At 39.6% G+C, this 10,253-nt stretch overlaps 1 pseudogene; it reads left to right on the top strand.

Annotated features, from left to right (window-relative positions):
• Window positions 1-389: 389 nt before the first annotated feature.
• On the top strand, window positions 390-1,327 carry LOC114706336 (annotated as a pseudogene).
• The last annotated feature ends 8,926 nt before the right edge of the window (window positions 1,328-10,253 follow it).

Genomic DNA, 10,253 nt, shown 5'->3' with positions numbered 1-10,253 from the left:
ATATATATATATATATATATATATATATATATATACTGATTAAAAATAAATTTTCAGAATCCTGAGGACCATCAATGTGTAAGAGATGCTAGGACAAAGGAGCCAATTACAGTTGCCAAGAATGTCCATTCAGAGCAGTAAAAGAAACAAATAACATGTTTTGTATGCTGCAGAAGCTCATAGCTGAACATGTTTAGGAAATGATAGAATATTGAAACACACAGGAAGGCTTTTAAAAAGATCATCAGTGATTACATATAAGTTTATAATTATGGTTATTAGATAAATAGTTTTCAATAATAAAGACCCTAGAACTCTGATTATTTTATTTGGATTTCTAAGGATCTGTGTCATTTTTCCCTTAAAGGTACAGAAGAAAAAATATAACAGAAGGGAACCAAAGTGTCATCTCCCAATTCCTCCTCCTGTGCCTGCCCATCCCCCTGAGCACCAGCACCTGTTCTATACCCTGTTCCTGGCCATGTACCTCACCACTGTCCTGGGAAACCTCATCATCATCATCCTCATTCAACTGGACTCCCATCTCCACACACCCATGTACTTGTTTCTCAGCAACTTGTCCTTCTCTGACCTCTGCTTCTCCTCTGTCACAATGCCCAAATTGCTGCAGAACATGGAGAACCAGGACCCATCCATCCCCTATGCAGGCTGCCTGACACAAATGTACTTTTTAATGGTTTTTTTGAAACATGGAGTGTTTCCTCCTTAAGTCATGGCCTATGTTCGCTATGTGGCCATCTGCTTCCCCCTTAATTACACCAGCATCATGAGTCCTAAGCTCTGTGTGAGTCTGGTGTTGCTGTCCTGGGTGCTGACCACATTCCATGCCATGCTGCACACTCTGCTCATGGCCAGATTATCTTTCTGTGAGGACAACGTGATCCCCCACTTTTTCTGTGACATATCTCCTCTGTTGAAGTTGTCCTGCTCTGACACACATGTTAATGAGTTGGTGATATTCATCATGGGGGGGCTTGTTATTGTCATTGCATTCCTTCTCATTGTTGTGTCCTATGTACAAATTGTCTCCTCTATTTTTAAGGTTCCTTCTGTTCAAGGCATCCATAAGGTCTTCTCCACCTGTGGTTCCCATCTGTCTATGGTGTCTCTCTTCTATGGGACATTTATTGGTCTCTATGTATTTCCATCAGTTAATAATTCCACTCTGAAGGAGATTGTCATGGCTATGATGTACACAGTAGTGACTCCCATGCTGAAACCCTTCATCTACAGCCTAAGGAATAGAGACATGAAGGGGGCCCTGACAAGAGTCCTTTGTAAGAAGAACGTCCCCTTCTGTCTTTGATAGCTGCACTTGATAATTTTGGAAAATTGCATCCAAAAAATAAACTGTACTAATGTGGGGATGTGTAGCATAAGTTTTACAGGTATAAATAAGCTGATTTGGCCTATGGTAAGGCAGCTTAGAGACAGGTGAGAAATCCAAGACAGACAGGAAAGAGAAAGCCAGGGTCTGAGAGAAGCTGGGAGCCACCACCAGGAGAAGCAAGATGTAAAAGTACCAGTAAATCATGAAGCCATGTGGCAATGCACAGATTAATAGAAATGGATTAATTTAATATATAAGAGCTAGCTATCAAGACAGGTGCAGCGGTGGCCGGCAGAGACATACAGGCCTGGTGGCGGCCCGCAGAGGTAGACAGGCATGGCAGCAGTGACAGGCAGAGGCAGGAAGGCCCAGCGGCAGCCGGCAGAGACATACAGGCCCAGTGGTGGCCAACAGAGACAGACAGGCCTGGCAGCAGCCCGCAAAGATACACAGGCTCAGTGGTGGCGGCAGCAGGCAGAGGCAGGTATGCCCGCCGCAGCGGCCCGCAGAGGTAGACAGGCCCAGCAGCAACCTGCAGAAGTAGACAGGCCCAGCAGAGGCAGGCAGGCCCGGCAGAGGCAGACAAGCCCGGTGCAGAGGCAGGCAGGCAGGCCCAGCAGGCAGCAGTGGAAACACAGTTGCAATAAAGACCAGAAACTGAGCTATTACCCGCTGAAGTGCTAGTGAAAACAAGCTCTTAATCAAGAGCTTGGAACAGGGATGCCTTTAACCCCAACACCCAGGGAAGAACCCAACACACGGAACCAGAACAAATCTGAACACTGTCTGAGGCCAACCCAGGGCCCAGCAGCTGATCCTATGAAACCCACCAACTTGGAGGTGTTGGTGAGACAACCCCGCTCAGCTGAAATCCATCTGGGAGAAGATTCAGATCCCGACAGTTTGAAGTCTGAAGAAACAAGATCAGCTGAGGAGTTGACAAATGAACAAAACGTGACCTGGGAACACAGAAGAAGGTACTGCCCAGCCACCAAACCAGATCACCAGAATGATAAGTATATACTTCACCGACTAAGATCAGCTGCTCCTGAAGAAACAGCCCAAGAGCACCAATTTAACCAAGAACTCCTAGTGAAGAAGACTAAAAATTAGAACAAGAGAGGCACTCTCAGACACAGACACCACCTGCACCAAGCAGAAGAAGAGATGAGTAGATGCCAGTGCAAAAATACAGGCAACAACATAAAGACCTATATGGTAACATCAGAACCTAGTGATTCTACACCTGCAAGACCTGAACATAACAAGACAGAAGAAATCAACCCAAAAAATGACTTTAAGAAGATGATAGAGGCCCTTAAAAAAGAAATAAAAAAATTCCCTTAAAGAGGAAATAAAAAATTCCCTTAAAGAGGAAATGAAAAACTCCCTTAAAGAGGAAATAAAAACTTCCCTTAAAGAGGAAATGAAAAACTCCCTTAAAGAGGAAATAAAAAAAAAACTCCCTTAAAGAAATGGAAGAAAAAAACGAACAAAAAATGGGAAGAAATCAAATCAAGCCAAGAAAAAGCAATTAAACAGATGACAGAAACATTCCAAGTTCTGAAAAATGAATTTGAGACAATAAAGAAAACACATGCTGAGGGAATGCTGGAAATAGAAATCGTGACTAAACGAACAGGATCTACAGAAACAAGCATAACCAACCGAATGCAAGAGATGAAACAGAGAATCTCTGACACTGAAGACACAATAGAGAAAATAGATTCGTTGGTCAAAGAAAACACTAAAGACAAAAAAGTCGTAACACAAAATGTCCAAGAAATTTGGGACACCATGAAAAGACCAAACCTAAGAATAATAGGGATAGAAGAAGGAGAAGAATACCAACTCAAAGGCACAGAAAATATATTCAACAAAATCATAGAAGAAAACTTTCCTAACCTAAAGAAAGAAATAACTATGAAGATACAAGAAGCTTACAGAACACCAAATAGGCTGGATCCAAAAAAAAAAAGTCCCCTTGCCACATAATAATCAAAACTCTAAGCACACAGAACAAAGAAAAAATATTAAGAGCCGCAAAGGAAAAAGATCAAGTAACATATAAAGGCAAACCCATCAGAATAACACCAGACTTCTCAATAGAGACTATGAAAGCAGAAGGTCATGGACAAATCTTATGCAGACACTAAGAGACCACGGATGCCAACCCAGACTATTATACCCAGCAAAACTCTCAATCACCATAGGCGGAGTAAACAAAATATTCCAGGATAAAACCAGATTTAATCAATACCTGTCCACAAACCCAGCCCTACAGAAAGCACTAGAAGGGAAAATACAACCCAAAGAAGCTAAACACATCCATAAAAAATCAAGCAATAGATAATCCCACACCAACATACACAAAAGAAGGACAACACAACACAACCACAAAAAAATAACAGGAATTAACAATCACTGGTCATTAATATCCATCAATATCAATGGTCTCAACTCACCTATAAAAAGACACAGGCTAACAAAATGGATAAGAAAACAGGACCCATCCATCTGCTGCATACAAGAAATACACCTTAACTTCAAAGACAGACACTACCTCCGAGTAAAGGGCTGGGAGAAGGCTTTCCAAGCAAATGGACCTAAGAAACAAGCTGGTGTAGCTATCCTAATATCTAATAAAATAGACTACAAACTAAAATCAATCAAAAGAGATCAGGATGGACATTACATATTTATCACAGGAAAAATCCACCAAGATGAAGTCTCGATTCTAAACATTTATGCTCCAAATACAAAAGCACCCACATTCATAAAAGAAACACTACTAAAGTTTAAAACGCACATCAAACCCCACACATTAGTAGTGGGAGATTTTAACACACCACTCTCACCAAAAGACAGATCTACCAGACTGAAACTTAACAAAGAAATAAAGGACCTAACAGATGTTATGACTCAAATGGACTTAATAGATATCTACAGAACATTCCATCCTAACACAAAAGAATATACCTTCTTCTCAGCACCCCATGGAACCTTCTCAAAAATTGACCACATGCTTGGCCACAAAACAAATCTCAACAGATACAAAAAAATGGAATAACCTCCTGTATCTTATCAGACCACCATGCCTTAAAGTTAGACTTCAACAACAACAAAAATTATAGAAAACCCACAAACTCATGGAAACTGAATAATGCCCACCTGAAACATCAATGGGTCAAGGGGAGAAATAAAGAAAGAAATTAAAGATTTCCTAGAATTCAATGAAAATGAAAGTATAACATATCCAAACTTATGGGACACTGTGAAAGCAGTGCTAAGAGGAAAATTCATAGCTCTAAATGCACACATTAAGAAGATGGACCAATCCCATACTAATGAATTAACAACACAACTGAAAGCTCTAGAACGAAAATAAACAAACTCACCCAGGAGAAATAGACACCAGGAAATAATCAAATTGAGGGCTGAAATCAACGAAATAGAAAACAAGAGAACAATACAAAAAATCAATGAAACAAAGAGTTGGTTCTTTGAAAAAATCAACAAGATAGACAAACCCCTAGCCAAATTAATCAAAAGGCAAAGAGAGAGCACCCAAATTAACAAAATCAGAAATGAAAAGGGAGACATAACAACAGACAATTGAGAAAATCCAGAGAATCATCAGATCATACTTCAAAAACCTGTACTCCACAAAAATGGAAAACCAGGCAGAAATGGACAATTTTCTGGATAAATACCACATACCAAAATTAAATCAAGACCAGATAAGCCATTTAAATAGACCAATAACCCCTAAAGAAATAGAAACAGCCATCAAAAGTCTCCCAACCAAAAAAAAGCCCAGGACTAGATGGTTTCAGGGCAGAATTCTACCTGATTTTCAAAGAAGAACTAATACCAATACTCTTCAAAGTGTTCCACACAATAGAAACAGAAGGAACACTACCAAACTCTTTTTATGAGGCTACAATTATCCTGATACCCAAACCACACAAAGATGCAACAAAGAAAGAGAACTACAGACCAATCTCCCTCATTGATGCAAACATTGATGCAAAAATACTCAACAAAATATTGGCAAACCAAATCCAAGAATACATCAAAACAATTATCCATCATGACCAAGTAGGATTCATCCCAGGGATGCAAGGATGGTTCAACATATGAAAATCAGTCAATGTAATACACCATATAAACAAGCTAAAAGAAAAAAACCACATGATCATCTCATTGGATGCTGAAAAAGCCTTTGACAAAATCCAACACCTCTTCATGATAAAGGTCTTAGAAAGATCAGGAATACAAGGAACATTTCTAAACATAATAAAGGCAATTTTTAGCAAGCCAACAGCAAACATCAAATTAAATGGAGAGAAACTCAAAGCGATACCACTAAATTCAGGAACAAGACAAGGCTGTCCACTCTCCCCATATTTATTCAATATAGTACTAGAAGTTCTAGCTAGAGCAATAAGACAACAAAAGGAGATCAAAGGGATACAAATTGGCAAGGAAGAAGTCAAACTTTCACTATTTGCAGATGATATGATAGTATACATAAGTGACCCCAAAAACTCTACCAGAGAACTCCTACAGCTCATAACTCCTTCAGTAAAGTGGCAGGATACAAGATCAACTCAAAAAAATCAGTAGCCCTCCTATACACAAATGATAAAAGGGCTGAGAAAGAAGTCAGAGAAACATACCCTTTACAATAGCCACAAATAATATAAAATACCTTGGGATAACACTAACTAAACAAGTGAAGGACCTTTTTGATAAGAACTTTAAATCTCTAAAGAAAGAAATTGAAGAAGATATCAGAAAATGGAAGGATCTCCCATGCTCATGGATAGGTAGGATTAACATAGTAAAAATGGCAATCTTACCAAAAGCAATCTACAGATTCAATGCAATCCCCATCAAAATCCCAACACAATTCTTCACAGACTTGGAAAGAAAAATACTCAACTTCATATGGAAAAACAAAAGACCCAGGATAGCTAAAAGAATCCTATACGATAAAGCAACCTTTGGAGGCATCACCATCCCTGACCTCAAACTCTACTATAGATCTATAGTAATAAAAACAGTTTGGTACTGGTATAAAAACCGACATACGGACCAATGGAATTGAATTGAAGACCCTAACATTAATCCATGCACATATGAACACCTGGTTTTTGACAAAGGAGCCAAAACTATACAATGGGGGGAAAGTATCTTCAACAAATGGTGCTGGCATAACTGGATGTCAATATGTAAAAGATTACAAATAGATCCATATCTGTAACCATGCACAAAACTCAAGTCCAAGTGGATCAAAGACCTGAACATAAATGCAGTTACACTAAACTTAATAGAAAAGAAAGTAGGAAGCACTCTTGAACACATTGGCACCGGAGACCATTTCCTAAATAAAACACCAACAGCACAGACCCTGAGCACAACAATTAATAAATGGGACCTCTCAAAATTGAGAAGCTTTTGCAGGGCAAAAGACACGATCAATAAGTCAAAAAGACAGCCAACAGAATGGGAAAAGATCTTCACCAACCCCACATCTGACAGAGGATCGATCTCTACAGTATATAAAGAACTCAAGAAACTAGATATCAAAATACTAAACAGTCCAATTAAAAAATGGGCTAAAGAGATAAACATAGAATTCACAAAACAAGAATCACAAATGGCTGAAAGACATTTGAATAAATGCTCAACATCCTTAATCATCAGAGAAATGCAAATCAAAACGACTCTGAGACACTACCTTACACCTGTCAGAATGGCTACAATCAAAAATACCAATGACAGTCAATGTTGGAGAGGATGTGGAGCAAAGGGAACACTCTTCCACTGTTGGTGGGAATGTAAGCTTGTACAACCACTGTGGAAATCAGTATGACGGTTTCTCAGAAAATTAGGAATCGAACTACCTCAAGACCCAGCCATCCCACTCTTGGGCATATACCCAAGGAATGCTGATTCATACCATAAAGATACATGCTCAGCTATGTTCATAGCAGCACTATTTGTAATTGCCAGAACCTGGAAACAACCTAGATGTCCGTCAACTGAAGAATGGATGAAAAAAATGTGGTACATATACACAATGAAGTAATACTCAGCAGAGAAAAACAATGAAAGCATGAAATTTGCAGGCAAGTGGATGGAACTAGAAAAAATCATCCTGAGTGAGGTAACCCAAACCCAGAAAGACAGTCATGGTATGTACTCACTCATAAGTGGATTCTAGATATAAAATAAAGAACAATCAGACTACAACCCACAGAACCATGGAGGCTATATATACAGCATGAAGGTTCCCAGGACAACTGTGGCTTATAATAAATTTCAGTTTTACTCAATTACTGAGCAAACCTCAATGAAATATCTCACTATTAAGATAAGAATGCATACTCTTATCATGCTGATAATAGAAAAATTAATTAATTGATTAATTTTAAAAAATAAAAATAAAAGAAAAAATTTGAAATATTAAACAAACAAACATTTTACTAAAGTTAAAAAAGGGGAGAACTAGGGACTCATCATTCCTCTCCACATTCTATTCTTTCCCTTGTTTTATATATTTTAAATTTTTTTATCAGTGGATTCTGCTGGAGTTTATTGGTGGATTCTGCTGGAGGATCCAATGCAGATAAGCACTGGAGGGCTCCTGTTGCAAATCACCCTCTGGAGCGATGGAAGGATCTTTCTGCTAGCACGTGGAGGAGACCCGATCTAGTGTTGGTGTGGCCCCGGAGTTTGGTTTATGTCTTTCCTCAGGACAATGAGGTTCCTCTTTGGATTCCTGAGCACTGAACGTGCCCTGTGGCTGCTGCTGAAGCCCAACATGACAGAGACCTAATGGGTCATCATGAAAAAAATCTACCCTTCTGATGCCAATGGAGATTGAGAGCCCAATATGGCCAGCTTTGGCAAGCATTAATGTAAGCCTAGGAACTGTAGCCATGAGATTGGAGTCTCCAGAAGAGCTGCCAGCCAAAGTCATGCTGGATCAAGAAAAACGGGCCTTGGTGGTTCGTGTTCCTGGAGTTGTATCCATGCCAGTGGATGTCCACACAATCCAGAAGAGAATTTGACATTGCTGCTGCCGCTGTTGCTGGTATAACAATGGCGCACACCGCTGCTACTGTTTCTGGGATTACCATTTCATAATTGCCTACTACAGCTAGCACAGTGGAGACCCTGGCAACAAAAGTAGCTACTACAGTTAGTTAATCTTTCATTCTATTGGGCATGATAAATTTAATTCAGTAGTTATATACATCTCGATTGGCTTTGAAAATTATAAATTTATAAACTCAAGTTCCAGTTGCTTTTGGGATACTATCTTACAGGGACTCCAATGTACAGTATGGCTCGATAAGGAAGGGAATGGCTCAGTTGCCTTTAGCCTACTGGCTATGGGTGAGATAGGACCTCTGTTGGTCTTTTATGTATGGAACACACAGATTGCAAGCCCAGTGCCACTTTGAGATCTTTGGCAGCAATTAACCATGCAGCTCACACACGATTGAGCCGGTATGATAATGAGTATTCAGAGAAGGGTAATGCCTGGGGGCACTCACCAACCTAAGACAGAGCACCTGTGTGGCCTGGGCAGGCGTCTCCATGACGGGTAAGGTGACCTGTTGGCATCCCACTCAACCCAAGTCAGAAGCTCATTTTTTAATAAAAGGGGGACCTGCAGTGTCCTGGCCTCCGTTTTGGGTAACTGTTGCCTTGCTTGCAGACCTTGACCTTGATATCCTCCCAATGCTAATTCCCTGCCAGGTTCCACCCTCCTGAATGCTTAAGGGAAATTCCTTGTCTGTGTATCCTGAATAATGGGTGTTAACAGCTTAGATGCAAGATTGTAAAACATCAGTAGCGAACTTCTGCCCTCCGGGGTCCTCCCATTGTGCTGTAAGCCTGTAATTAAGACATCCTACCCCCTTCAAGAAATGACATTTGACATTTAAAATTATATATATATATATTTGAATGAATAGTGTGAATGTAATCTATGAATACCACAAATGTGATTAATATCATGAGTGTAATTTAAAAATAAATAAATAAATAAATAAATAAATAAAAGAGCTAGCTATCAAGAAGTCTGACCCATAGGCCATACAGTTTGTAAATAATAAAACCTTCTGTGTGTTTACTTGGGATCAAGTAGCTACAGGACATGGGAGGGAGAGATTCATCCTGATCGCAGGGCCTGGCAGGACTGGAAAAACCTTCTGGCTACAGGAATGCTATTTCAGATTTCCTCATTGCTCCTTCCAAGATTCTGTTAAAAGCATAGACCAGTAATTGCCCAGCATGTAAAAGAGGACATGTCTAAGTGTGAAGTTGAAGACAGAAGCTATTTTTGTGAACCTGACTGTTCTACTTTGCTTTTCTTGAGTGATCCTGAAAAGGCATATATTAGAGCTACTATTTTAGAGACCTCCATTGCTTACATCTTTTGTCTCCCCAGAATTTTATCAGTTTACCTGTTCTGCTTTAATTGTGGTCACATTTTTAAATTGTCCTCCAAAATCCTAAATCAATGATAACATCCCAGTATCTCAGCCTCCCAACTCCTAATGTCTTCTGTGCTGTTTCTGGACAAATCTTGCCTTTTATTTAGTCTTAATTTTTTTTAACCTCTACTATTATTTTGTGTATATGGATGTTTTGTCTGTGCACTGTGCATACAGTCCCAGTGGAGGACAAAAGAGGGCATCCGATCCCCTGAAACTATAGTTACACATGATTGTGCACTGCCCCTTCTCAGTAGTAGAAATTTGTGTGGTTTAAACTTGTGCCGGTATTGTGCATGCTGTCACAGTCTCTGTGAGTTCATGTGTGTATCAGTCCTGTTTTGTCTGGAAGATGCTGTGTCCTTGGAGTCATCCACATCCTCTAA

The sequence above is a fragment of the Peromyscus leucopus genome, chromosome 8b, assembly GCF_004664715.2.
Source record: "Peromyscus leucopus breed LL Stock chromosome 8b, UCI_PerLeu_2.1, whole genome shotgun sequence".
NCBI classification, from domain to species: Eukaryota; Metazoa; Chordata; class Mammalia; order Rodentia; family Cricetidae; genus Peromyscus; species Peromyscus leucopus.
This window is presented reverse-complemented; position numbering and strand designations above follow the sequence as displayed.